At 35.0% G+C, this 26,378-nt stretch overlaps 1 pseudogene; it reads left to right on the top strand.

Moving 5' to 3' along the window:
• The first annotated feature begins 24,472 nt into the window (after positions 1-24,472).
• Positions 24,473-26,018, top strand: LOC149176702 (uncharacterized; annotated as a pseudogene).
• The last annotated feature ends 360 nt before the right edge of the window (positions 26,019-26,378 follow it).

Here is a 26,378-nt window from a genome sequence, read left to right as displayed (position 1 = left end):
AACCCTAACACCCACAATTTGGGACCCTATCACCTAATAGGAGCCAAACCTTCCTATGGTTCCACACCTTAGGGAAAATAAACTCTGCTACGGAAGAAGAATTTATGTATGTTTCAGATATCTGTTATAGTTTTGCACTACTTGGACTCAACAAAAAAACAGCAAGGGTTTGAAATCATTAACTAGGTAAAAGCTGAGCAGAAAGTCATTGTGCAATGAAAATGAGAAAATCCGCCTTTTAAGTTACTTTTCTGCAGCAGCTGCTGAATTTTTGAAAAAATGGGAAAAAAATGCCTGAATCACAATCTGTGCTACTAAATCATTTCAGACAGAACCCATCAACTAATCTGTGACTTCTGCAACACTGAACAATAGAATAGCATCTTAATTGCATCAGATTCAAGTTTCTTCAGCAGCAATCAGAATTGATCAGAATTGTATGAACAATTATAAAAACATTAGAAACATGACTCTTTATAACTGTGTGAGTACTAGCGAGTTGATTCCACTCTCCAAGCTAGTGAGCAGAGTCAAACCTTTGCCAAAAATCCTGGTCAGAGTCGGTCAGGCTCAGTTTTGGTAAATAAGTTTAAGTTTTTCTGGGCTTATATTCCTCATATTTTTTAGTTTGTGTTTCCTGACATTTTTAATAAGACAATTTTTGCCATGTCACCAAGTTGACTCTCCAAATTGGATTTGCCAAGTTTTTTCCAAGTCTGGTTCATGTGACTTTTATCAGGATTTTCTCTTCCGTTGAATAGTATAAGGTAATCATCTGGTGAAGGTCCCAGGATACCATAAATTGCATCCATTGCTAGATGTATGCCTAGTGCTAACACCGGTAAGGATTTTGAAGCCTCTGTGAGAGTTTTAATACCCACAACAACACAAGCTAATACAAGACATGGATAGATAGATAGATAGCTCTTATCAAACATGGATGTAACCTGAAAAATACAGTACATCTAAATCTTCCCTAGAGACACCTTGGCATGTCTCCTCTTTCCTACAGAAAAACAACTCCACGGAGGCAGTTTCAAGATATAAAAATATAACATACCTAAAGTGACCAGTGCAGACCAAGCCTCCGTGAGAACATGGATAACTAATAAACATGGAGTTATGATTGAGCCTTGAGCTTGACCAAGTCAAAATCAAATTTCTTTTTGTGATATACATTTCATCTAGATGCATTGTCACTGAAAATTTACTCAAATTGAATAACAAATATCAGATATTTCTCTATATTAACCTTAAAAAGAGAAACTAATTATTCTCTATAAAGAAGCAACATTTACGTTTCATATATCTGCTGAAGAGCGGTTTAATTGTACAGATCTATTACTTATACAAATACAAGTATCACAAATTTCTCTTCTGATCAACAGCACAGGGCAATGATTTACTGAAGAACCCCTTCCTTTTTAATTATTTTTTTATTTTTATTTTTTTGGATTTTTTGGTGGGAATAGCATTTCCCCCTAATTCCCCAAGTTTACTGGCTGTTTCCTTTCTAGGAATGTTTTTAGATAGAAACAATAGGGGGAACATGTTGTCTCTAGACTCTGATAATTCAACTTTAAATTATTCTACTTAGGGCTTCTGACTGAGGAAAGATGCATTTGTCCATTTTAAATTTCTCACAAAACATGGGACCCAAGATCAAATCTTATGTTAGTGATCACGCCAAGTAGATGCAATGAAAAATAGTTTAATTTGGTTATTTATGAAGGCATAGTATGAATTAAGAATCACAAAAGTACCAGTTAACCAATGGCAACAATATAACAGCTGAATTGACTCCCAACCAATTTCACATCATCTTGTAGATCATTAGAAAACACACATCGAAGCATTAACACAAATAACGTTTCAGGGAATATATTGCCAAGGGTCCAAATAGAAACTCATTGGAAATATCAGGGGAAATATTGAAAATTATCCGAAGATATCAGCAAGAATAAACTTGGAACTGAGGAATTCCTAATATATCATTGACAACCTAAAAATCTTGGGAGAAACTAGAAATACCAGGAGAAATATATAGTGAGTCCTGAGCAACAGCAAGGTCTCTACTCTGTTTTTCTCTTTACCAATCAGAGATATTTGGACCACTGCAGCGAAGAAGCCACAATAAAATTATATATATTGCCAAATCAATTAATAACCTGCTTTCCTTCCATATTTGAAAGCCAAGTTATGTCCAGATGGAGAGATATGATAAGATAATTTTATTGAGGTCCAACAAATAACAACAAATAGGTCAATGGGATTGCTAAATACATCCGTGAGAATACAAACTACAAGCACTAAAGGAGCTCCTGGAAAATCATGATAAAATCATATCTATAATATGCTGGGAATCCAAAACCTAAATCCTGACTCCTAACAGCATGGAGAAGTGAAACAAAGCAATGATGCACATACATGCAAATGCATTAGAGAAAATTTTCACATCTATTCATCTACCATAATCAACAAAGAGAACTTGATGCAGCATCCGTGCAAGGACTGCCACGTTTGTATTGGTGTGTTCTCATGCTTCCTGTCACCTGAATTGTAACTAATGAGTGCTAAGGAGGATGTGCACTAGATCACACAAATGCCTAGATGGGACCAAACACTGCAGTTACCAGGCTCAGCTCACAAAAAACTTGGCAGAGGCAAGAAAGTGAGTTCAAATTAGGTAAGCTAAAACTTGAGGAGAGATGAGCAGAAATTAGGAAAAAACAGAGAAGACAATGAAGCAAAGAAACTCAATCTCTCAGATATATAAAAGAAGGTGGAGAGTTTTCTGACAGGTCCACAGGTCAAAAATTGTTGACCCATGAACAACCCACTAAGTACTCATAGGTCGAGTTATTCATAGAAAGTTAAACTTGTTGACATCAAGTTTGACTCACCATCAATTTGAATCCATGTGCTTCAGCAGGCAACCCGACTTTCACCCCCATGGGTCGGTCAAACCCAGTAGGTCTGGAAACCCTAACACCCACAATTTGGGACCCTATCACCTAATAGGAGCCAAACCTTCCTATGGTTCCACGCCTTAGGGAAAAGGAACACTGTTAAGGAAGAAGCATTTATGTATGTTTCAGATATCTATTATAGTGTTGCACTACTTGGACTCAGCAAAAAAACCGCAAGGGTCTGAAATCATTAACTGGGTAAAAGCTTAGCAAAAAGTCATTGTGCAATGAAAATGGGAAAATCCGCCTTTTAAGTTACTTTTCTGCAACAGCTGCTGAATCTTTAAAAAAATGGGAAAAAAAATGCCTGAATCACAATCTGTGCTACTAAATCATTTCAGACAAAACCCATCAACTAATCTGTGACTTCCGCAACACTGAACTGTAGAATAACATCTTATTTGCATCAGATTCAAGTTTCCTTTCTAGGAATGTTTTTAGATAGAAACAATCGGGGGAACATGTTCTCTCTAGACTCTGATAATTCAACTTTATATTATTCTACTTAGGGCTTGTGACTGAGGAAAGATGTATTTGTCCATTTCAAATTTCTCACACAACATGGGACCCAAGATCAAATCTTATGTTAGTGATCACGCCCAGTAGATGCAATGCAAAATAGTTTAATTTGGTTATTTATGAAGGCATAGTATGAATTAAGAATCACAAAAGTACCAGTTAACCAATGGCAACAATATAACAGCTGAATTGACTCCCAACCAATTTCACATCATCTTGTAGATCATTAAAAAACACACATCGAAGAATTAATGCAAATAACGTTTCAGGGAATATATTGCCAAGGGTCCAAATAGAAACTCATTGGAAATATCAGGGGAAATATTGAAAATTATCCGAAAATATCAGCAAGAATAAACTTGGAACTGAGGAATTCCTAATATATCATTGACAACCTAAAAAACTTGGGAGAAACTGGAAATACCAGGAGAAATATATAGTGAGTCCTGAGCAACAACAAGGTCTCTACTCTGTTTTTTCTCTTTACCAATCAGAGATATTTGGACCACTGCAGCGAAGAAGCCACAATAAAATTATATATATTGCCAAATCAATTAATAACCTGTTTTCCTTCCATATTTGAAAGCCAAGTTATGTCCAGATGGAGAGATATGATAAGATAATTTTATTGATGTCCAAAAAATAACAACAAATAGGTCAATGGGGCTGCTAAATACATCCATGAGAATACAAAGTACAAGCACTAAAGGAGCTCCTAGAAAATCATGATAAAAGAATATCTATAATATGCTGGGAATCCAAAACCTAAATCCTGACTCCTAACAGCATGGAGAAGTGAAACAAAGCAATGATGCACGTACATGCAAATGCAGCAGAGAAAATTTTCACATCTATTCATCTACCATAATCAACAAAGATAACTTGATGCAGCATCCGTGCAAGGACTCCCACGTTTGTATTGGTGTGTTCTCATGCTTCCTGTCACCTGAATTGTAACTAATGAGTGCTAAGGAGGATGTGCACTAGATCACACAAATGCCTAGATGGGACCAAACACTGCAGTTACCAGGCTCAGCTCACAAAAAACTTGGCAGAGGCAAAAAAGTGAGTTCAAATTAGGTAAGCTAAAACTTGAGGAGAGACGAGCAGAAATTAGGAAAAACAGAGAAGACAATGAAGCAAAGAAACTCAGTCTCTCAGATATATAAAAGAAGGTGGCGAGTTTTCTGACAGGTCCACAGGTCAAAAATTGTTGACCCATGAACAACCCACTAAGTACTGATACGTCGAGTTATTCATAGCAAGTTAAACTTGTTGACATCAAGTTTGACTCACCATAAATTTGAATCCATGTGTTTCAGCAGGCAACCCGACTTTCACCCCCATGGGTGGGTCAAACCCATTAGGTCTGGAAACCCTAACACCCACAATTTGGGACCCTATCACCTAATAGGAGCCAAACCTTCCTATGGTTCCACGCCTTAGGGAAAAGGAACACTGCTAAGGAAGAAGCATTTATGTATGTTTCAGATATATATTATAGTGTTGCACTACTTGGACTCAGCAAAAAAACAGCAAGGGCTTGAAATCATTAACTAGGTAAAAGCTCAGCAAAAAGTCATTGTGCAATGAAAATGAGAAAATCCGCCTTTTAAGTTACTTTTCTGCAGCAGCTGCTGAATTTTTGAAAAAATGGGAAAAAATTCCTGAATCACAATCTGTGCTACTAAATCATTTCAGACAGAACCCATCAACTAATCTATGAATTCCGCAACACTTAGCTGTAGGATAGCATCTTATTTGCATCAGATTCAAGTTTCCTTTCTTGGAATGTTTTTAGATAGAAACAATCGGGGGAACATGTTGTCTCTAGACTCTGATAATTCAACTTTATAGTATTCTACATAGGGCTTGTGACTGAGGAAAGATGTATTTGTCCATTTTAAATTTCTCACACAACATGGGACCCAAGATCAAATCTTATGTTAGTGATCACGCCAAGTAGATGCAATGCAAAATAGTTTAATTTGGTTATTTATGAAGGCATGGTATGAATTAAGAATCACAAAAGTACCAGTTAACCAATGGCAACAATATAACAGCTGAATTGACTCCCAACCAATTTCACATCATCTTGTCGATCATTAAAAAACACACATCGAAGAATTAACGCAAATAACGTTTCAGGGAATATATTGCCAAGGGTCCAAATAGAAACTCATTGGGAATATCAGGGGAAATATTGAAAATTATCCGAAAATATCAGCAAGAATAAACTTGGAACTGAGGAATTCCTAATATATCATTGACAACCTAAAAATCTTGGGAGAAACTGGAAATACTAGTAGAAATATATAGTGAGTCCTGAGCAACAGCAAGGTCTCTACTCTGTTTTTTCTCTTTACCAATCAGAGATATTTGCACCACTGCAGCAAAGAAGCCACAATAAAATTATATATATTACCAAATCAATTAATAACATGTTTTCCTTCCATATTTGAAAGCCAAGTTATGTCCAGATGGAGAGATATGATAAGATAATTTTATTGATGTCCAACAAATAACAACAAATAGGTCAATGAGACTACTAAATACATCCGTGAGAATACAAATTACAAGCACTAAAGGAGCTCCTGGAAAATCATGATAAAAGCATATCTATAATATGCTGGGAATCCAAAACCTAAATCCTGACTCCTAACAGCATGGAGAAGTGAAACAAAGCAATGATGCACATACATGCAAATGCAGCAAAGAAAAATTTCACATCTATTCATCTACCATAATCAACAAAGAGAACTTGATGTAGCATCCGTGCAAGGACTCCCACGTTTGTATTGGTGTATTCTCATGCTTCCTGTCACCTGAATTGTAACTAATGAGTGCTAAGGAAGATTTGCACTAGATCACACAAATGCCTAGATGGGATCAAACACTGCAGTTACCAGGCTCAGCTCACAAAAAACTTGGCAGAGGAAAAAAAGTGAGTTCAAATTAGGTAAGCTAAAACTTGAGGAGATATGAGCAGAAATTAGGGAAAAACAGAGAAGACAATGAAGCAAAGAAACTCAGTCTCTCAGATATATAGAAGAAGGTGGCGAGTTTTCGGACAGGTCCACAAGTCAAAAATTGTTGACCCATGAACAACCCACTAAGTACTCATGGGTCGAGTTATTCATAGCAAGTTAAACTTGTTGACATCAAGTTTGACTCACCATCAATTTGAATCCATGTGTTTCAGCAGGCAACCCGACTTTCACCCCCATGGGTGGGTCAAACCCAGCAGGTCTAGAAACCCTAACACCCACAATTTGGGACCCTATCACCTAATAGGAGCCAAACCTTCCTATGGTTCCACGCCTTAGGGAAAAGGAACACTGCTAAGGAAGAAGCATTTATGTATGTTTCAGATATCTGTTATAGTGTTGCACTACTTGGACTCAGCAAAAAAACAACAAGGGTTTGAAATCATTAACTGGGTAAAAGCTCAGCAAAAGGTCATTGTGCAATGAAAGTGAGAAAATCTGCCTTTTAAGTTACTTTTCTACAGCAGCTGCTGAATTTTTGAAAAAATGGTAAAAAAATGCCTGAATCACAATCTATGTTACTAAATCGTTTCAGACTGAACCCATCAAATAATCTGTGACTTGCGCAACACTGAACTGTAGAATAGCATCTTATTTGCATCAGATTCAAGTTTCTTCGGCAGCAATCAGAATTGATCGGAATTGTATGAACAATTATCACAACATTAGTAACAGGACTCTTTATAACTGTGCGAGTACTAGCGAGTTGATTCCACTCTCCAAGCTAGTGAGCGGAGTGAAACCTTTGCCAAAACTCCTGGTCAGAATCGGTCAGGCTCAGTTTTGGTAAATAAGTTTAAGTCCTACTGGGCTTATATTCCTCATATTTTTTAGTGTGTGTTTCCTGACATTTTTAATAAGACAATTTTTGCCATGTAACCAAGTTGACTCTCCACATTGGATTTGCCAAGTCTGGTTCATGTGACTTTGATCAGGATTTTCTCTTCTGTTGAATAGTATAAGGTAATCATCTGGTGAAGGTCCCAGGATACCATAAATTGCATCCATTGCTGGATGTATGCCTAGTGCTAACACCGATAAGGATTTTGAAGCCTCTATGACAGTTTTAATACCCACAACAGCACAAGCTAATACAAGACATGGATAGATAGATAGATAGCTCTTATCAAACATGGATGTAACCTGAAAAATAAAGTACATCTAAATCTTCCCTAGAGACACCTTGGCATGTCTCCTCTTTCTTGTAGAAAAACAACTCCACGAAGGCAGTTTTAAGATATAAAAATATAACATACCTAAAGTGACCAATGCAGACCAAGCCTCCGTGAGAACATGGATAACTAATAAACACGGAGTTATGATTGAGCCTTGAGCTTGACCAAGTCAAAATCAAATTGCTTTTTGTGATATACATTTCATCCAGATGCATCGTCAATGAAAATTTACCCAAATTGAATAACAAATATCAGATATTTCTCTATATTAACCTTAAAAAGAGAAACTAATTATTCTCTATAAAGAAGCAACATTTACGTTTCATATATCTGCTGAAGAGCGGTTTAATTGTACAGATCTATTACTTATACAAATACAAGTATCACAAATTTCTCTTCTGATCAATAGCACAGGGCAATGATTTACTAAAGAAACCCTTCCTTTTTAATTATTTTTTTATTTTTATTTTTTTGGATTTTTTGGTCGGAATAGCATTTCCCCCTAATTCCCCAAGTTTACTAGTTGTTTCCTTTCTAGGAATGTTTTTAGATAGAAACAATCGGGGGAACACGTTGTCTCTAGACTCTGATAATTCAACTTTATAGTATTCTACTTAGGGCTTGTGACTGAGGAAAGATGCATTTGCCCATTTTAAATTTCTCACACAACATGGGACTCAAGATCAAATCTTATGTTAGTGGTCATGCCAAGTAGATGCAATGCAAAATAGTTTAATTTGGTTATTTATGAAGGCATAGTATGAATTAAGAATCACAAAAGTACCAGTTAACCAATGGCAGCAATATAACAGCTGAATTGACTCCCAACCAATTTCACATCATCTTGTAGATCATTAAAAAACACACATCGAAGCATTAACACAAATAACGTTTCAGGGAATATATTGCCAAGGGTCCAAATAGAATTTCAATGGGAATATCAGGGGAAATATTGAAAATTATCCGAAAATATCAGCAAGAATAAACTTGGAACTGAGGAATTCTTAATATATCATTGACAGCCTAAAAATCTTGGGAGAAACTGGAAATAGCAAGAGAAATATATAGTGAGTCCTGAGCAATAGCAAGGTCTCTACTCTGTTTTTTCTCTTTACCAATCAGAGATATTTGCACCACTGCATTGAAGAAACAACAATAAAATTATATATATTGCCAAATCAATTAATAACCTGTTTTCCTTCCAGATTTGAAAGCCAAGTTATTTCCAGATGGAGAGATATGATAAGATAATTTTATTGATGTCCAACAAATAACAACAAATAGGTCAATGGGACTGATAAATACATCCGCGAGAATACAAAGTACAAGCACTAAAGGAGCTCCTAGAAAATCATGATAAAAGCATATCTATAATATGCTCAGAATCCAAAACCTAAATCCTGACTCCTAACAGCATGGAGGAGTGAAACAAAGCAATGATGCACATACATGCAAATGCAGCAAAGAAAATTTTCACATCTATTCATCTACCATAATCAACAAAGAGAACTTGATGTAGCATCCCTGCAAGGACTCCCACGTTTGTATTGGTGTATTCTCATGCTTCCTGTCACCTGAATTGTAACTGATGAGTGCTAAGGAGGATTTGCACTAGATCACACAAATGCCTAGATGGGACCAAACACTGCAGTTACCAGGCTCAGCTCACAAAAAACTTGGCAGAGGCAAAAAAGTGAGTTCAAATTAGGTAAGCTAAAACTTGAGGAGAGATGAGCAGAAATTAGGGAAAAACAGAGAAGACAATGAAGCAAAGAAACTCAGTCTCTCAGATATATAAAAGAAGGTGGCGAGTTTTCGGACAGGTCCACAGGTCAAAAATTGTTGACCCATGAACAACCCACTAAGTACTCATAGGTCGAGTTATTCATAGCAATTTAAACTTGTTGACATCAAGTTTGACTCACCATCAATTTGAATCCATGTGTTTCAGCAGGCAACCCGACTTTCACCCCCATGGGTGGGTCAAACCCAGCAGGTCTAGAAACCCTAACACCCACAATTTGGGACCCTATCACCTAATAGGAGCCAAACCTTCCTATGGTTCCACGCCTTAGGGAAAAGGAACACTGCTAAGGAAGAAGCATTTATGTATGTTTCAGATATCTGTTATAGTGTTGCACTACTTGGGCTTGGCAAAAAGACAGCAAGGGTTTGAAATCATTAACTAGGTAAAAGCTCAGCAAATAGTCACTGTGCAATGAAAACGAAAATGCCCCTCGAATGATAGTAGAAAACCGAGAATCAAATTAGACAATTCATAAGCGTATATATATCTTGTCGTCCTAGAAATTTTATCCTGTTCTTTCTCCATGCGTACGCCTTTAACTAGCCCTCCAACAACACTTTTGTCTTCAAACTGTATGTCTGATTAGCCAACGTATTAAAGCCGAAGAGTTAAATAAGGACTGGAGATATCCTTGCAAGACAGCGATGCCGTATCAGCGACATAGTTTTGTAATGTAATGCCATTATAATTGTTGTGAGCTGACAGGTTTTGTTTTGGTTGGAAAATATGACCAACTTCTCCTTTCTGACTTCTGAAACTACCCGGCCAGCTAAAATTGGCGCCCTCCTCTAAAAAAATAGGAGGGCCTCCCAACACCTTCCCGCCAACAGCTAAACCAAAGTAATTATTATCAAACCTGGCTACCCCTCTACTAATAGCTCTGCTAGAAAGCTCATCTGCAGCATGTTTCCCACTAATATGATTTTCCATGAACCTAACCATTGACCAACCATGATGCCCGTGTGGCAGATTATCACCTTCAGGGAAAGGTTTGTGAATCAAAGAACGTGCTTTTATCCCTAAAAACCGACTGGGCGTCCAACTTGTTTCCGAGGAACCGTTGAGTGGAAGTGATGCCATGCTTGAATATCTTTGTGCAAAATACCCCATTCTCTGTGCCCTTCTAGCCAAAGTTCTCTCACGCTTATGGGCATTTTGATGACCTCCTAATGCTTGAGAACTGTAGAATTTTCTTCGACAGAAATTACAGGGGAAAACCCGAGGATCAGATCCTTGAGCAGGGGAAGAGGTTTCAGAATAAGTAGGAGGATCCAAGTCATTACAGTTTTCACTTGTACTTACTACAGACTCACCCCATTCTGACCCCTTTTTAACATGGTCTAAAGTTTCTACTGCTATGCAACTGCTTTCTTTATTGACTTTGTCAGAATGGATTCCAAATTGGTTTTTGAGGTCACAGGTCTGCAGATCATTCAAATCACCGCCGCCTAGGCTTAATTCTAAAGATATTTTTGAATTTTTTTCCAAGTTCTCCGAAGAAGAACAAACTTTTTGTTTGGCCTTGCATAAATTATTTTCTGTATCAAAGAACATATGAGGTGTATTGAGAGAGGATCCTTCAATAGAATCTTTCAGCTACCATAAAACGACATGAATCTGAAAGAGCTCAATAAACCAAAATCTTCTCCACTCCAGAAACTCGCTTGTTCTTCCGCGGAAACCCTAAAAAATCCAAAATACATAAAACAAACCATAAAAAGCCTTGAAGGAATAGAGCTGGAATACCTGTTCTGGAATACTTGTTCTGCCATGACTGCAGGAATTCAAGACTTCTAACTTCGCATTTCAAGGCCTCGGTGGCTCTCGCTCCTACCTGAGAAGTTACAACATTTTTGATGGAAAGATGCCGATTTCATTTTTCTTGCCAGCGTTATGAGGGAGGATTTCTTCTGCTTCATCACAGTCTTTTTTTTGCGCATGAGACGGAGGTTCAGAGCTCGAGTCTAGGTAGAGCCCTTGTTGGCAGTGCCAAACGAATGGCTCACTGGCCGTGCATCCGTCTAGCTTCCTCATTAACCATTCAATTTTGGATCAGTGTTGGATCAACGATCACAATTCATTCAATCGTCTAACACCACAAATCCATGGTCAACAATAGGACATGGCAGCGGCTAAGGCAATTCATTTCAAAAGGAAACGCCTTACGGCGTAATTATAAATATGATCATAAATTATAATAATAATAATAAATTATACTAATATTTTCAATTAATTTACATCTCTTCTATAAAAAAAAATTAATGCTAATGATAAAATTCTTTTTTCAATTTTCTAAATATAAATTTATGTACTATCTTCAAATAAAATAAAAGATTATTTACTTGACAAACTTGTTATTTTATATAAAATTAGTTGAATAACGAAATTTATTTATTCAAATCTTCTTGCATGAGTCCATATACCATCTTTAAATTAAATAAAATTTTATTCTATTTAAAATTTTATAATACACTTTCTCTTTCATGAATATAACTTTTAAAACTATACAATTTCTTTTAAATATATACAGTATTTATAAGTTTTAAAACCAGCTTTTAATCAAAAGTTCACGAGGCTCTTTATTTTAGGAATATATAAATAAATTAAAAATAAATAAATAACTCAACTGCGTCATATTTGAAACTAAACCCTCTTACGAATTCATCCTGCTTGGGGTTGGTACTTCGACAATTTCCATATATTGGCTCAGAGGTAACGAACAATTTTCTATGAAAGCGTAATCTTAATGATAGATGAAAAATCCAAAGTCAAAATGATTAATATATAACATTCTTATCATGGTTGTTAAATTTATAAATTAGGAATGTTCCCGTATGTCCAATCTTTCATTTTACAAACCGATGGGTTTTTATAGTGATGAGGGAACCGAGTGAATACACTATACATTCTTAATCTTAAATAGTGATGCATATTTAAAAAGTAATTCTGTAATTTTCTGTTTAGTAGTTTTTTTTAATTATTTTGAGTTTTTTTATTATTAAAAATATGGTAAAATAATTTTTGGTAAATTATGGTTTGTTGTTATTTAAAATGAGCTTTTAATTTTATATATAAATTTAACATTTTAAGAGTTCACAATTCAAATTCATGGATCCAATAAATCTCTACAAGATTTTAGATAAATTCTACCAAAAAATATGTCAAAAAAGTCCAAAAAATATCACAAATAGATTACTACTTTTGTATGTTAGCTTGATTGTTTTTTCATTGTTTTTTTTCCTTTTTTAACTTCACAATATAGATAATGTTTTTTTTTTTTTTTTGCTAATTTCACAATATAAATAAAAAAAATATTTTTTTATTATTTCAAATATAATTTTAAATGCATAAATATATTAACAAGTATAATATATTATTTATTATTTAATAATTTTGATATAATTTTTTATATATTGTATTTTTATGTTTTTCTTTTTTATTAGGTCAAGTGAGTCTTCAAATGACTTGCATGCTTGTGGCTTTAGAAGCTACAACCAGGGGCATTTAGGCCATAGTGGACATGGGTGGGCCACATCCCTTAGCATGACTAGATTTTTTACCTTTACACCCTTAAGTTATAGTGTGAGTGTCTTAATAGAACACCCTTTACACCACGAAGTGTCTTAAGAGTCAATGGACTACTTTTTATGTCTTTTAATTTATCTTTCATTTTAGTATTTTCATTTTTTTGCTTAGTTATATATTTATATATATCTAGTTGGTTGACTTATGGGAATTTGAACCTAAAATCTCATGGAACATAACACTTGATTATCAAAACGATTATCAATTGAACTACCCCATCAACTTAATTATATTTTTCATTATAACGAGCAATTGCCCCAAATGTTGCAAAGAAAACGTCGTAAGGCGGTAGCATATGGAAGAAGAGCATAGATGAAGAGAGATGTGATATGTTATGTGATCTAGGTACAAGGAAAATTTTAAGGATGGAAATTTATCTTAAATTTTAGAAACCTTGGCGAATCTTACTAGTCCCTAACATGAAAACTATAAAATGTTTAGCGATATGTTTGTAAAATTCTTCAAATCTCTAATGATTTTATATAGTTTCTATAAAAATTTGGCCATTGTTCTTAAGGTAAAATAACTTTATTGTTTAAAATTTGGCCAAATTATTTTTAGGAAAAATGGAAACTGACGAATCCTTTTTCTGGAAAAAAACATAGAAAATTAGCCCACCAATGAATATTAGCCCATAAAATTTTCCCTATCTAGGTTTGTTTAGTTTAGAACTATTTCCTTCAGAACATAAATTACTACCTATAACAACAGGTAATAAACTAATTCAACTTTACAACATATTTAATTTGACTCAAGAAATCTCTACTCTTCTCAACATAAAGACATGGTACAAGATGTTTTGTGACATGCTAAAAGAAAAGCGTAGATGGCCCATGGTTGAAGAAACATTTCATGGTCACCCCCAAAATAGTTAAGAAATATTCATCGGTTAGGAAAAGAAAATTTGAAGGTATTTGACAATCACCATCAAACAAGAATTGACCCTACAAATAATATGACATGTGAAAAATCTGCCAATCCACCACTAATGCTACAAAAAATTCCCATGTATCATTTAAAATGCATTTGGTACAAAGAAACACAAGAAATATCTCACAAGTGATGTCATTCATTTTAACTTCAAGCACTATTGTCCGACATGAGGCATGTACACTGTGAGCCTATTATATGAAAGATCTAGTTGTTGTAACTTCACACATTTCCTTAGAGTTACACATATACAATCTGATCACTAGTTCACTCCATATGAAACTCAATGTGTGTTTCTGAGGAAAATATTTTCGAATTATATCAATTTTCTAGTTATAATTTATCCAATGACTCCAAATACGTGTATTGCATTTCAATTGACACGAAAAACTACATAGATATTAAGACACTAGCATCTTACAATGTTGACACTATAAGAACTGCCATCTCATTTAAAAAATATCACAAATTTTCTATTCTCATTATTCAAATGAAATTCAATAGGTTGTAAGACAAGATAAGGCTGACAAGAAATAATTATTGTTTCAGAGACAATGAATAATTGATATAGTAATGGAGCCAGTAAATGTGACATCAGAACTAGTTGTAGTCAGAAAAGTTTTGAATAGGTTCCATTGTTGCAATGGAAACATCCTGAAGGTGGAGAAAAATAAACACATGAAATGAGAGTCCTAAAAAAAAACCATTTCCTCTTAAGTGCCTATTCATGGGGACAATATGCAAGATCCATATAACTTACCTTGACAAAGATGAATCAGTTAGCTTCTCGCTTCACTATAGTAGCATCAACTAGATCTATTCTAGCCAACACTTCTACACTTGGGATTCTCCTACCATAAATAAGCGACAACAACCTTATCTGTTTGAAAAATGAGAACTAAAAAATAACTAATGATACAAAATAAATGTTGACAAAAGCATGGGTCTGTTGATATGTTCTTAAAAGTATGTCCACTTTATACGTCATGTCACAATTAAAGTTACACTTGATGGCCAATATCTTCAGCTATAGGAATGGTGCCATCAATATGAAGCTGCAAAGAAGATTTACACTACACAAAATAGAGGTTTAGACATCACAAAGAGATTAAATTTGATATGCAAAATTATGATGTAAAAATAGCTAAAGTATTCTTAAAAAATTTTGAAGGCTAGCAAAAATATACGTTGTTGCCTCTTAAGTGCCTATTCATGGGGACAATATGCAGGATACATATAAGTTACCCTATGAAAGATGAATCGGTTAGTTACTTGCTTCACTGTAGTAGCATCAAATGCATTTATTCTAGCAAATAATTTAGCGCTTGGGATTCTCCTATGATAATTAAGCAATAACACCTTTATCTATTCAAAAAATGAGAACTAAAAATCAATTAACAATACAAAATAATGATTGACAAAGGCATGGGTCAATTGATATTTTCTTAAAAGTATTATCCACTTTCTAAAAGTGCGTCACAATTAAAGCTATACCTGACAATCAATAGCTTCATAGATGAAGAGAGATGTGATATGTTATCAGATCTAGATGTTGTCTAGTTTGGAACTATTTCCTCTGCAAAATAAATTACTAGCTACCTCTAACAACAAGTAATGAATTAATTTAACTTTTCAATATATTTAATTTAACTCGAGAAATATCTATTCTTCTCAACAGAAAGACATGGTACAAGATGTTCCATGACCTTCTAAAAGACAAGTGTAAATGGCCCATGGTTGAATCAACATTTCATGTTCAACCCCAAAACAGTTAAGCAATATTCATCAGCTAGGAAAATAAAATTTGAAGGCATTTGACTAATCACCATCTTTTACTTGAAACAAAATCTAACCCTACAAACAATATGACATGTGAAAAATATTCCAATCCTCCACTAATGCTGCAAACAATTCCCATGTGTCATTTAACATGCATTTGGTACAAACAAATAGAAGAAATATCTCATAAGTGATGTCATTAGTTGTAACTTGAAGCACTATTCTCTAACATGAGGCATGTTCCTTGTGAGCTTGTTATATGAAAGGTCTAGTTGTTGTAACTTCACTCATTTCCTAAGAGTTACAGGTATACTACCTGATCATTAGTTTACTCCATATGGTATACTCAATATATGTTTTTTAGGAAAATAATTTCGAATCATCTCAATTTTCTAGTTATATTTTTACAATGACCCTAAAGAAGTGCATCACATTTCGATTGACACAAAAAAATTCATAGATATTAAGACACTAGTAGATTACAATGCTGACACTATAAGAATTTCCATCTCATGTAGAAAACAATCACAAATTTTGTATTCTCATTAGTCAAATTAAATACAATAGGTTGTAAGTCAAGATAAGGTTGACAAGCCATAATTATTGTCTAGGGGAAATGGAATAATTTCTCTATTAATGTAGCCAATAAATGCAGCATCAAAAGTAGTGATAGTCAAGAATATTTTGAACAGGTCCCATTGTTGCAATGGCAACTTCCTGTGGGTGCAACAAAATAAACTCATGAAATGAAACTCCTACGAAAAAAGATTTATTCCTCTTAAGTTCCTATTCATGGGGACAATATGCAAGATCCATATGACTTACCCTGTCAAAGATGACTTGGTTAGCTACTCTCTTCATTGTAGTAGCATCAACTACATCTATTCTAACAAGAAATTTTGCACTTGTGATTCTCCTACCATAAATAAGCGACAACAACCTTATCTGTTCGAAAAATAAGAACTAAAAATCAATTAATGATACAAAACAAATGTTGACAAAGGCATGGGTTAGTTAATATCTTCTTAAAATTATTGTCCAAATTCTATATCATATCACAATTGAAGCTATATTTGACAACGAATATCTTCAACTATAGGACTAGTGCCATCAATATGAATTTGCAAAGAAGATTTCAAATGCACAAAATAGAAGTATAGAGATCACAAAGAGATTAACATTGATATGAAAGATTATGATGTAAAAATAGCTAAATTATTCTTAAGAAATTTTGAAGGCTAGAAAAAATATGCATTGTTGCCTCTCAAGTGCCTATTCATCGGGACCATATGCAAGATCCATATAACTTACCCTGTCAAAGATGAAGCAGTTATCTACGCGCTTCATTATAGTAGCATCAACTACATATATTCTAGAAAGAAATTATGCACTTAGGATTATCCTACCATAGGTAAGCAATAACAACCTTATCTATTCGAAAAATGAAAACTAAAAATAAATTAACGATAAAAAATAAATGTTGATGAAGGGATGGGTCAATTGACACTTTCTGAAATCATGTCACAATTAAAGCTATACCTGACGACCAATATCTGCATAGATGAAGAGAGATATGATATGTTATGTGATCTAGATGTTGTCTAGTTTGGAACAATTTTTTTTGCAACATAAGTTACTACCTCTAGCAACAAGTAATAAATTAATTTAACTTTAGAATAGATTTAATTTAACTAGATAAATCTCTACTCTTCTCAATAGAAAGATATGGTACAAGATGTTTCGTGGCCTACTAAAAGACAAGTGTAGATGGCCCATGTTTGAAGCAACACTTCATGTTTAGCCCCAAAACAATTAAGAAATATTCATCGGCTAGGAAAAGAAAATTTGAAGGAATTCAACTAATCACCATCTTCTACTTGAAACAAAATCTAACCCTACAAACAATATGACATGTGAAAAATATTCCAATCCGCAACCAATGATGCAAACAATTCCCATCTATCATTTGACATGCATCTAGTGCAAAAAGCACAAAGAAATATCTCATAGGTGATGTCATTCGATATAATTTGAAGCACTATTATCCGACATGAGGCATGTTCCCTGTGATCCTGTTATAGGAAAGGTCTAGTTGTTGTAACTTCGCAAATTTCCCTAGAGGTACAGGTATACTACCTAATCAACTGCATATGACATTCAGTGTGTGTTTTTGAGGAAAATATTTTCAAATGATCTCAATTTTCTACTTATAATTTATACAATGACCCCAAAGAAGTGCATTGCATTTCAATTAACACGTAAAACTATATAAATATATTAAGGTACTAGCATCTTACAATGCTGACACTATAATAACTTCCATCTCATTTAAAAAACAATCACATTTTTTATGTTCTCATTATTCAAATTAAATGAAATAGGTTGTAAGTGAAGATAAGTTTTACAAGCAATAATTATTGCTTCAGGGACAATGAATAATTGATCTAGTAATGAAGCTCGTAAATACGGCATGAAAACCAGCTATAGTCAGGAATGTTTTGCATAGGTCCCATTGCTATAATGGCAACATCTTGTAGGTGAAAAAAATTAAACTCATGAAATGCAAGTTTTAAAAAATTAGATTGTTGCCTCTTAAGTGCCTATTCATGGGGACAATATGCAAGATCCATATAACTTACCTTGTCAAACATGAACCATTTAGCTACTTACTTCACTATAGTGGCATGAACTGCATCTATTCTAGCAAACAATTCTACACTTAGGATTCTCCTACCATAAGTAAATGACAAAAACCTTATCTGTTAAAAAATGGGAACTAAAAACCAATTAACGATACGAAATAATCGTTTAAAAACCCATGGGTCAGTTGATATCTTCTCAAAATATTGTCCACTTTCTACATCATGTCACAATTAAAGCTATAGTTCATGGCCAATATCTTTAACTATAGGACTGGTGTCATCAACATGAAGGTGCAAAGAAGATTTCAACTGCACAAAACATAAGTCTAGACATCACAAAGAGATTAACTTTGATATGCAATATTATGATGTAGAAATAGCTAAAGTATTCCTAAGAAATTTTGAAGGGTCACAAAAATATACATTGTTTCCTCGTAAGTCCCTATTCACGGGGACAATATGTAAGATCCATATAACTCACCCTATTAGAGATAAATCATTTATCTACTCACTTCACTGTAGTAGCATCAACTACATCTATTCTAGCAAATAATTTTGCACTCAAGAGTCTCCTACCAAAAGTAAGTAACAGTAATCATCTATAGTGAAAAATGAGAAATAAAAATCAATTAATGATATAAAGTAAACATTGACAAAGACATCAGTCAATTGATATCTTATTAAAAGTATTGCCCACTTTCTATAATCATGTCCCAATTAAAGTTATACCTAACAACCAATATCTTCAGCTATAAGACTGGTGCCATCGATACAAAGTTGTAAAGAAGATTTCAACTACAAAAAAAAAAAAAATCGAGACATCACAAAGAGATTAACTTTGATATGCAAAATTATGATGTAAAAATAGGTAAAGTATCCTTAAGAAATTTAGAAGGTTGACAACAACATAACGCTAAGGGACTATCTACTATGAGCAAAGGTAGCATTGTCATGATATTCTTGATGCAGTTTAGTAGAGAGCATGGTTTCCAACATGGTCTAGAGGGATTTCAAGCAATGGTTGAAAATTTTTAATTACCAACTCTAAAATAGGTACAAAAACAAAAACTTAGATGAAGTAAACATAATACAAAGAAATACACAAGTACATAAACTCAAATTAGGTAAACATGGAAAATAATGTTTGACTAGTAATTAATCACCAATTAAAACTGCATTCACTAAAGCTTGATCATAGATCATGGATGTCAAAAGGGTAACATGATTCCATACCTGTGTAGAAAGCCACAGGTAACTTTCAGTTTTATATAGACTTTCCACTTTATTTTTTCTAGATTCCCATGTAGACAAGCCATGTCTAAAGCTATTGCTATGTTGGCTTGTGGCTTATAGTCCCTAATTTTGAATCTCTTGTCGGCTAGATCTAGGACTCTTCTCTTCAAGATGTTCGTAGAATCAATGTTATGTATGTTGAATTCTTTGGGGCTATGATTCATAGCACCATTATGCAACAAGGATAGAAAAACCATACTTATGCCCCTTGAATCTTTGTTCCAAAGGCACAAGACAATAGGTTCCTTTAAAATTTTAATGCAAATCAAAGGCAATGTGTTCACTTACTATGTTATTTATTGGAGTCTATTATTTTAGAGGTGGGTGTTGTGATAACCATACAAATGTTCATCAACAAATCTTTAATTATGTTGTTGCTAGTAGCTTCTCATAGATATTTGTATTACCAACCAAACTTGTAGTGCACATAATTGTAAGAGTAAGCTTATTTAATCATGCAAACTCATGAAAGTGCAATAAGTTAGCTCAACACATTTGAAAGATTAAATATTTTTTAATACCAAATTCATACCCGAAAATTGATCACGAAGGAAAACATAAATATTGAATCCATCCATCTAGATAAGGTCGTCTTAACATTAGGTGGGCATAAACTAGTTTAGATAGAAGGAAAATTCAAAAAAGCACTAACATAGTCATAGGCCAAGATAGGTTGTTTAATTTCCCCATCCTAAGAATGTCTCATGACTCTTTACACGTCATATGTTGTTGTAGGGTTTGAAGTTATAAAAAGTAAAACCACAAAGGGTCAAATTGGGAGTGGACCAAAACTATCCAAAAACACTGATAAGAAAACTAGTTTATTAAGAAGAGACTTTATATATGCATTATTATTTTTATCCATTAGTCCCACCAAGTTTAAGTTCAATAGGGGTTTCATTTTTCCATTCAAATTAATTATCTAATTATCAAGGTTCTAAGAAAGAGTACTCTAAATTTAAAAGCATTGAAATATCAATTTTACAAATTTTGAAAATACGCCTATATTTCCTACACCCTAACCCTATGCTTCTTAACAAAATAATTACTCAAATACCTAACAATATTGACAATCATCAACAATTATATCTACTATATAGTTTCCACTATGTCCTCTCTAAATGCTATACCAAAAACAATGAAACAAAAACACGAAGGACAAGGGTGATGGCGTAGGAAACTCTAAATTTGTAAATGTGACTCTGCAAGAAAAGAAGTTAAAGAGATCCAAACATTCCTTCAATTGGAATGAGAAGTGCGAGAAAACAATCACACTTTTTTCCTCACTAAAACTATTGTAGTTGTTTCACACTGTTGTCCGAAGCTCCTCCATTTATTACTTTGATGTTGGCGTGGATATGTTGTTTTTGTCGCAGCACAGGACTTGGTTGCATTGAGGCCATGTCACATGGGAAAATGTATAAAATTATTAATGTAAAGTCTCAGTTTCTAGGTCGAAGAGCGCCATATCAGCTATAGCCACTTCACTTTCTCCAACTTTTCCTTGCTTCAGTTCTTTCCTCGACCTCGATCCGAGGTTCTTAGGATTTCCAATTATTGTTCTTGAACACTGCTCTGTATCTTGTTACCTGCATGTGGTTCTTTTGTTCGAAATATATATGATGGATTGAATTGAATTGAATTCGATAGCAATGTCTGTCGAGAATTATTAATGATGGGTGATTCTATGAGAAGGGTTTGGGTTTGGTCCTTTAGTATGAAGTTCCACTGTGATGTCAGGTTATGATTTTCATGCTTGGGAATGATGAATAATGTTATTTTTTTATTGAGTATTCTGATGAGGATGACGATGAGTTGCAAGGCATAGTAACAATGTGTGATATCTCAGAGGAGTGTAAGCATCAAGCATTCCACGAGATCATTCGTTGGATTTTCATAGAATTATAATAATGTGTTTGAAGTAGCACAATGTATGTGAATACATCTTGCAAGTTTATGATTAAATTTAGACAAATGCCGCAGTATCAATATCCACAATCAACTTACCTTGTTGGTTATCGATCGTAGTAATTTCTTTATTATAAGTTTGTGATTGCATTTTGCTTATGGTTGCTTCATCCTGATCCAAATTGTCATCCAAATATGAGGTTCGTAGCTTCAATATTATTGATTGTCATCGTTATTTTGTTTTCCAATGTTATTGAGTTCAAAATCTTAGAAAGCAATTATTTTATGTCCTATGACTTATCAATTCTGTGAAACAACTTAAATTTTATGGAACTGTTAGGAATCAAGACGACTGATAAATTTTATTGCCCTAAAATCTACCTATTAAATGAAAGTAGTTAAGTATGATTTGGATGTTTGAATCACAATAGGAAAATTTGAATATGTTGTATCGGTAGACCTCATTTGTTTATGATATTATAAGTATGAGGTTTCTCTAAAGTAAATACACATGGGAAAAAAATCTATTAACCAAACTGGTGAACGTGCAGCTGATTCAGGTTGAAAAATTTCCTATAGATTTGGGATTCGAACCTTCAAGTTTATTATGATTAAGGTAGAGCTTCAAAAAAATAGATTCCTTGAGCCTTCGAAACTATCCCATAAGCTTCCTCTCAGACCATTCTCAGACAGATCCAATTCTTGACGATTGTGAAGATATGATAGAAATGGAAGAACAAAACCACTGAGCTTATCAGTGTTGAGACACAACGTCTTAAGCTTCCTGAACTTCCTAAATGACAAAGGAATAGAGCAAGTTTATTTTTCGAATCTCATCGGAAGAGGTTTTTCATTAGTTACGCCGTAAGGCGTTTCCCTTTGAAATGAACCCCCCAAATGCCTTTGTGTCTTAATCGTAGCTGTTAGATGTAATGTTAGACGATTGAAGAGAAATCAGCCGTCTAATTAATTAGGCCGATAGGCCTTTCTCTCAATGCAGAGATGGTAAACTGCCCTTCTCTCTCAAAAGCCAAGCACTTCAAATGCGGAGATCGTCAAACACGCACAACCTTATAGTGCTCTTCAACTGCGGAGATCGTTAACCCCTAACACAGAAGCCTAATTCAGTGCATTCAAGCAGTCGGCAGGAGCCTTATTCTAGCGGGGAAGAGCCGAGCGTATACATCGTATACATGGTTTTAATCTTGTTAGAGATTGATGTTCACACTCTCGCCATTCTGCACACAAGCGACGAACCAATCATCTCTCAATCAAACGACCTTATCATCTGGAGTGGTACCTGATCAGTACGACCTTGTATTGTTGATGCATGGTTTGCTCCATTCTCGTTGTGTTTTATTTGCTCTGCAAAATAAATCATTTACCCATTTACGGTGGCCATGGATAAAGTTGGGCTGCACGGCTAACTGTATTGTTTTTGGAGTATTTCTAGTTTTGTTGCAGAAACCTTGAATTCATACAATTCACATCTTTGGGGGAAATATTGATATCTACGTCTTTGGGTAAATATTAATCTCTAATGAACCCAGTATTCAGAAGATAGAGGGTATAGTTACCACTGTGTTCCTTTGAATGGAATGATTTTCTGTTGTAATTGTTGTATTGGGCTGACATGTTAATAGACCTATAGAAAGCTTTGATGCGGTTGGAGGTGAAGAATTGTGGTAAATTAAAGTAGGTCATTTTTTCTTTTGCATCATGAGAAATAGCCATGTTAGCTTTAGTTTGATCCGGAGGTCTATTTGTTTACAGGCCCTTGGCAGCAGTCAGCAGCCCTCGCGATCCTTTTCTCTTTTATTTCAACTCAAGAGCTGTTTTCGCAACTGCCCGCATGACCTAAACGCAGATTAAATCTGCCTCCGCCCAATTGTTTGCAGGCAAGCCGTTGCAAAAAAGCAAAGCGCGAGGAGAAGGGAGGGGGCGGCCTTCTTCTTCTTTGATTTTACGCTATGAGGAATCGAACCCGCGACCGCCTCTTTATTCTTCTTTTCTGAATCGGTAGAGGTGCTTTAACTTCTTCTTCTTCTTCTAAGCTCTACTGCTAATGTGATCCTATGATGATGGCCATTCTTCGTTTGCTTATTCTTCTTATTTGTTTTGTTAATGAATTATTGATGAAGATGATGCACAGCTGAATGAGGGTATGATGGAGGTTGTTGCTCTGTTGTCCACTTCTTCATTCGAATCCTCGAGTCATATCATATCATGGAATGTAGCGACGAACCAATCATCTCCCAATCAAACGACCTTATTATTTGGAGTGATACCTAATCAATACAGCCTTGTATTGTTGATGCAGGGCTTGCTCCATTCTCGCTGAGTTTTCTTTGCTCTGCAAAATCAATCATTTACCCATCTGCCATGGCCATTTTTGGTTCAAAGGTTTTATCAGAGCCTTCCACTGATGTTTGCAGGGAATTTCAAGTTCTCAGGGTGGAATTCGACCTATCTGTTATCCGCCAGGTTGGCATTGACTAACCCTTTACCCACATTTTTTGGATCTACAAAAAGCCTTTTTAAATTTCTATATTTCAGGCTCTGAATTGATCACGGTGGAACAATTTAGTGGTTAATTCTTCTCGGCCTTTACAGTCTGTAGCGGTAGGTTTTAGGGTTTTATTTTATGAAAAACATATAATGCATTTTATCTTTAAATACTTGAAATATTGTGTTTCTTATATCGCTTAAGTGTTTGGAGTAAGTCTGTCCTCTATCTTATTTGTTTTACATTTCCTGTGCTAAAACATGATGCAGATTCCTTCATTTCGCAGTCTAAAATAGTGTAGAAATGGCCGAGGGTCCAATGGCCGATATGTTTACAGTACAACAGACCACGAGTCGAGTACTGTGATATATGTGCGGTATTTCCATGCCACCCAACGCAGCAAACATGTGCGTTAATTGTATACGAACCCAAGTGGATATCACAAAAGGTCTATAAAAGCACGTAACAATCCTTCATTTCCCTTAATGTAATTCGTATTTACAGCCCCCCAAAACATGGATAAAAGCCCAATTTGAATCCAAGGAACTCTTAACATTTTGCATTAAGAGGCTCAAGAATTTGAACAAGGTTAGGCTTGTACATGCTGAATTCATATGGACCGAACCCCATTCTAAGAGAATCAAGGACAAGTTGCGAATACAGAAGGTAGTGCTCAATGGGACTATATTGGAACAGGCTTACGTTGTTGAATATGTTCAGCAAGATCATATGTGTGAACACTGTACAAGGGTTCAGTCCAACCCAGATCAGTACATGGTTGTTGTGCAAGTCAGGCAACATGTTAGCCATAGGAGAATGTTCTTCTATCTGGAACAGTTGATTCTCAAGCACGGTGCAGCTGCTCAGGCAGTCAATGTTAAACAAGTGCACGAGGGTGTTGATTTTTTCTTTGCTAATAGAATTCATGCAGTTAGGTTTGTGAGATTTTTGGGCAATGTGGTGCCTATTTTGAAACGCAATGACAAACAGCTTGTGTCTCAGGATTCAAAGAGCAATACATACAATTATAAGTACACTTTCTTTGTTCAGATCTGCCCTATTTGCAAGGAGGATTTGATTTTCCTCCCTCCAAAGGTTGTGGCAAACTTGGGTAACTTAGGTCCCCTTGTTCTGTGCACAAAAATGAGTACCCATATTATGTTGCTTGACCCATTTACTTAGAGGCATGCTTTTATGGACGCGAATCAGTATTGGAGGGTTCCTTTTAAGCCTCTCCTTTCAAACTGTCAGTTGGTTGAATATATTGTATTGGATATTGAAGTTGAGATGGGTTTGACTACTGTGGGTGTATCAAGTACTCATTGGCAGAGGCAAAGGTAGCCCGTGTTTCAGACTTTGGAAAGAATGACACTATTTTTACAGTGAAAACTCATCTGGGCCATCTTTTGAGTCCTAGTGACTATGCTCTTGGTTTTGATTTCTATGGTGCAAATACTAATGATGTGGATTTAGATAAATACAAAGGACTTAATCTTCCAGATGTGGTTTTGGTGAAGAAAAGTTACGAAGAGAAGCGCCAGAAGAAGTGGGGCAAGCCTAGGCCTTGGAAGCTTAAGACATTGCCCATGGAGGTTGAACCATCTTCCAGAGGCAGAATGGAGGATGCGAAGGAATGGGAGGACTATGAAAAGTTTTTGGATGAACTGGAGGAAGACCAGGAGATGCGATCCAAGATTGCATTGTACAGAAATGAAAATTATCAGCGAGCAGATACAGCGTCTATGACAGATGGTGAAGATGTTCCTTCTGTACCTTTGGATGAGCTTCTTGGTGATCTTACACTCGAGGATGATGAGCACGAAGATGAAGAAATGGAAGGCTAATTGTTAAAACACATTTCAGAAAATCACAGTACATTTATTACTCACTGTGAAAACCTTCATGCTCAAAATCGATGTGGTATCACAGCTACACAATGGTAGACATATCATTTCCAACAACAATCTTCTGCAGTTGATTTTCATGATGTGCAGACCTTTTGTCAGCCTATCAGTGGCATTTATTAGAGCTATCATATTGAATATTGGCACAGCAGCATCAGTAATGATATGTTTGAGTTGTATGTTTGAGTTAAGAATAATTGCATGGCTTAATTTATTGCAGACACTAACATTGATTTTGCATTAAATTATTGCAGTTGTTTGTATTTTTATTGCCGTTATGATGCTTGGAAATCGTACTATCATTTTGTAAGTTG

The sequence above is a fragment of the Pinus tabuliformis genome, chromosome 4_1, assembly GCF_031772625.1.
Source record: "Pinus tabuliformis cultivar Carrire ecotype Pingquan chromosome 4_1, CPIR1, whole genome shotgun sequence".
NCBI classification, from domain to species: Eukaryota; Viridiplantae; Streptophyta; class Pinopsida; order Pinales; family Pinaceae; genus Pinus; species Pinus tabuliformis.
The sequence above is the reverse complement of the archived record's forward strand: the minus strand, read 5'-3'. Positions and strand labels throughout refer to the sequence as shown.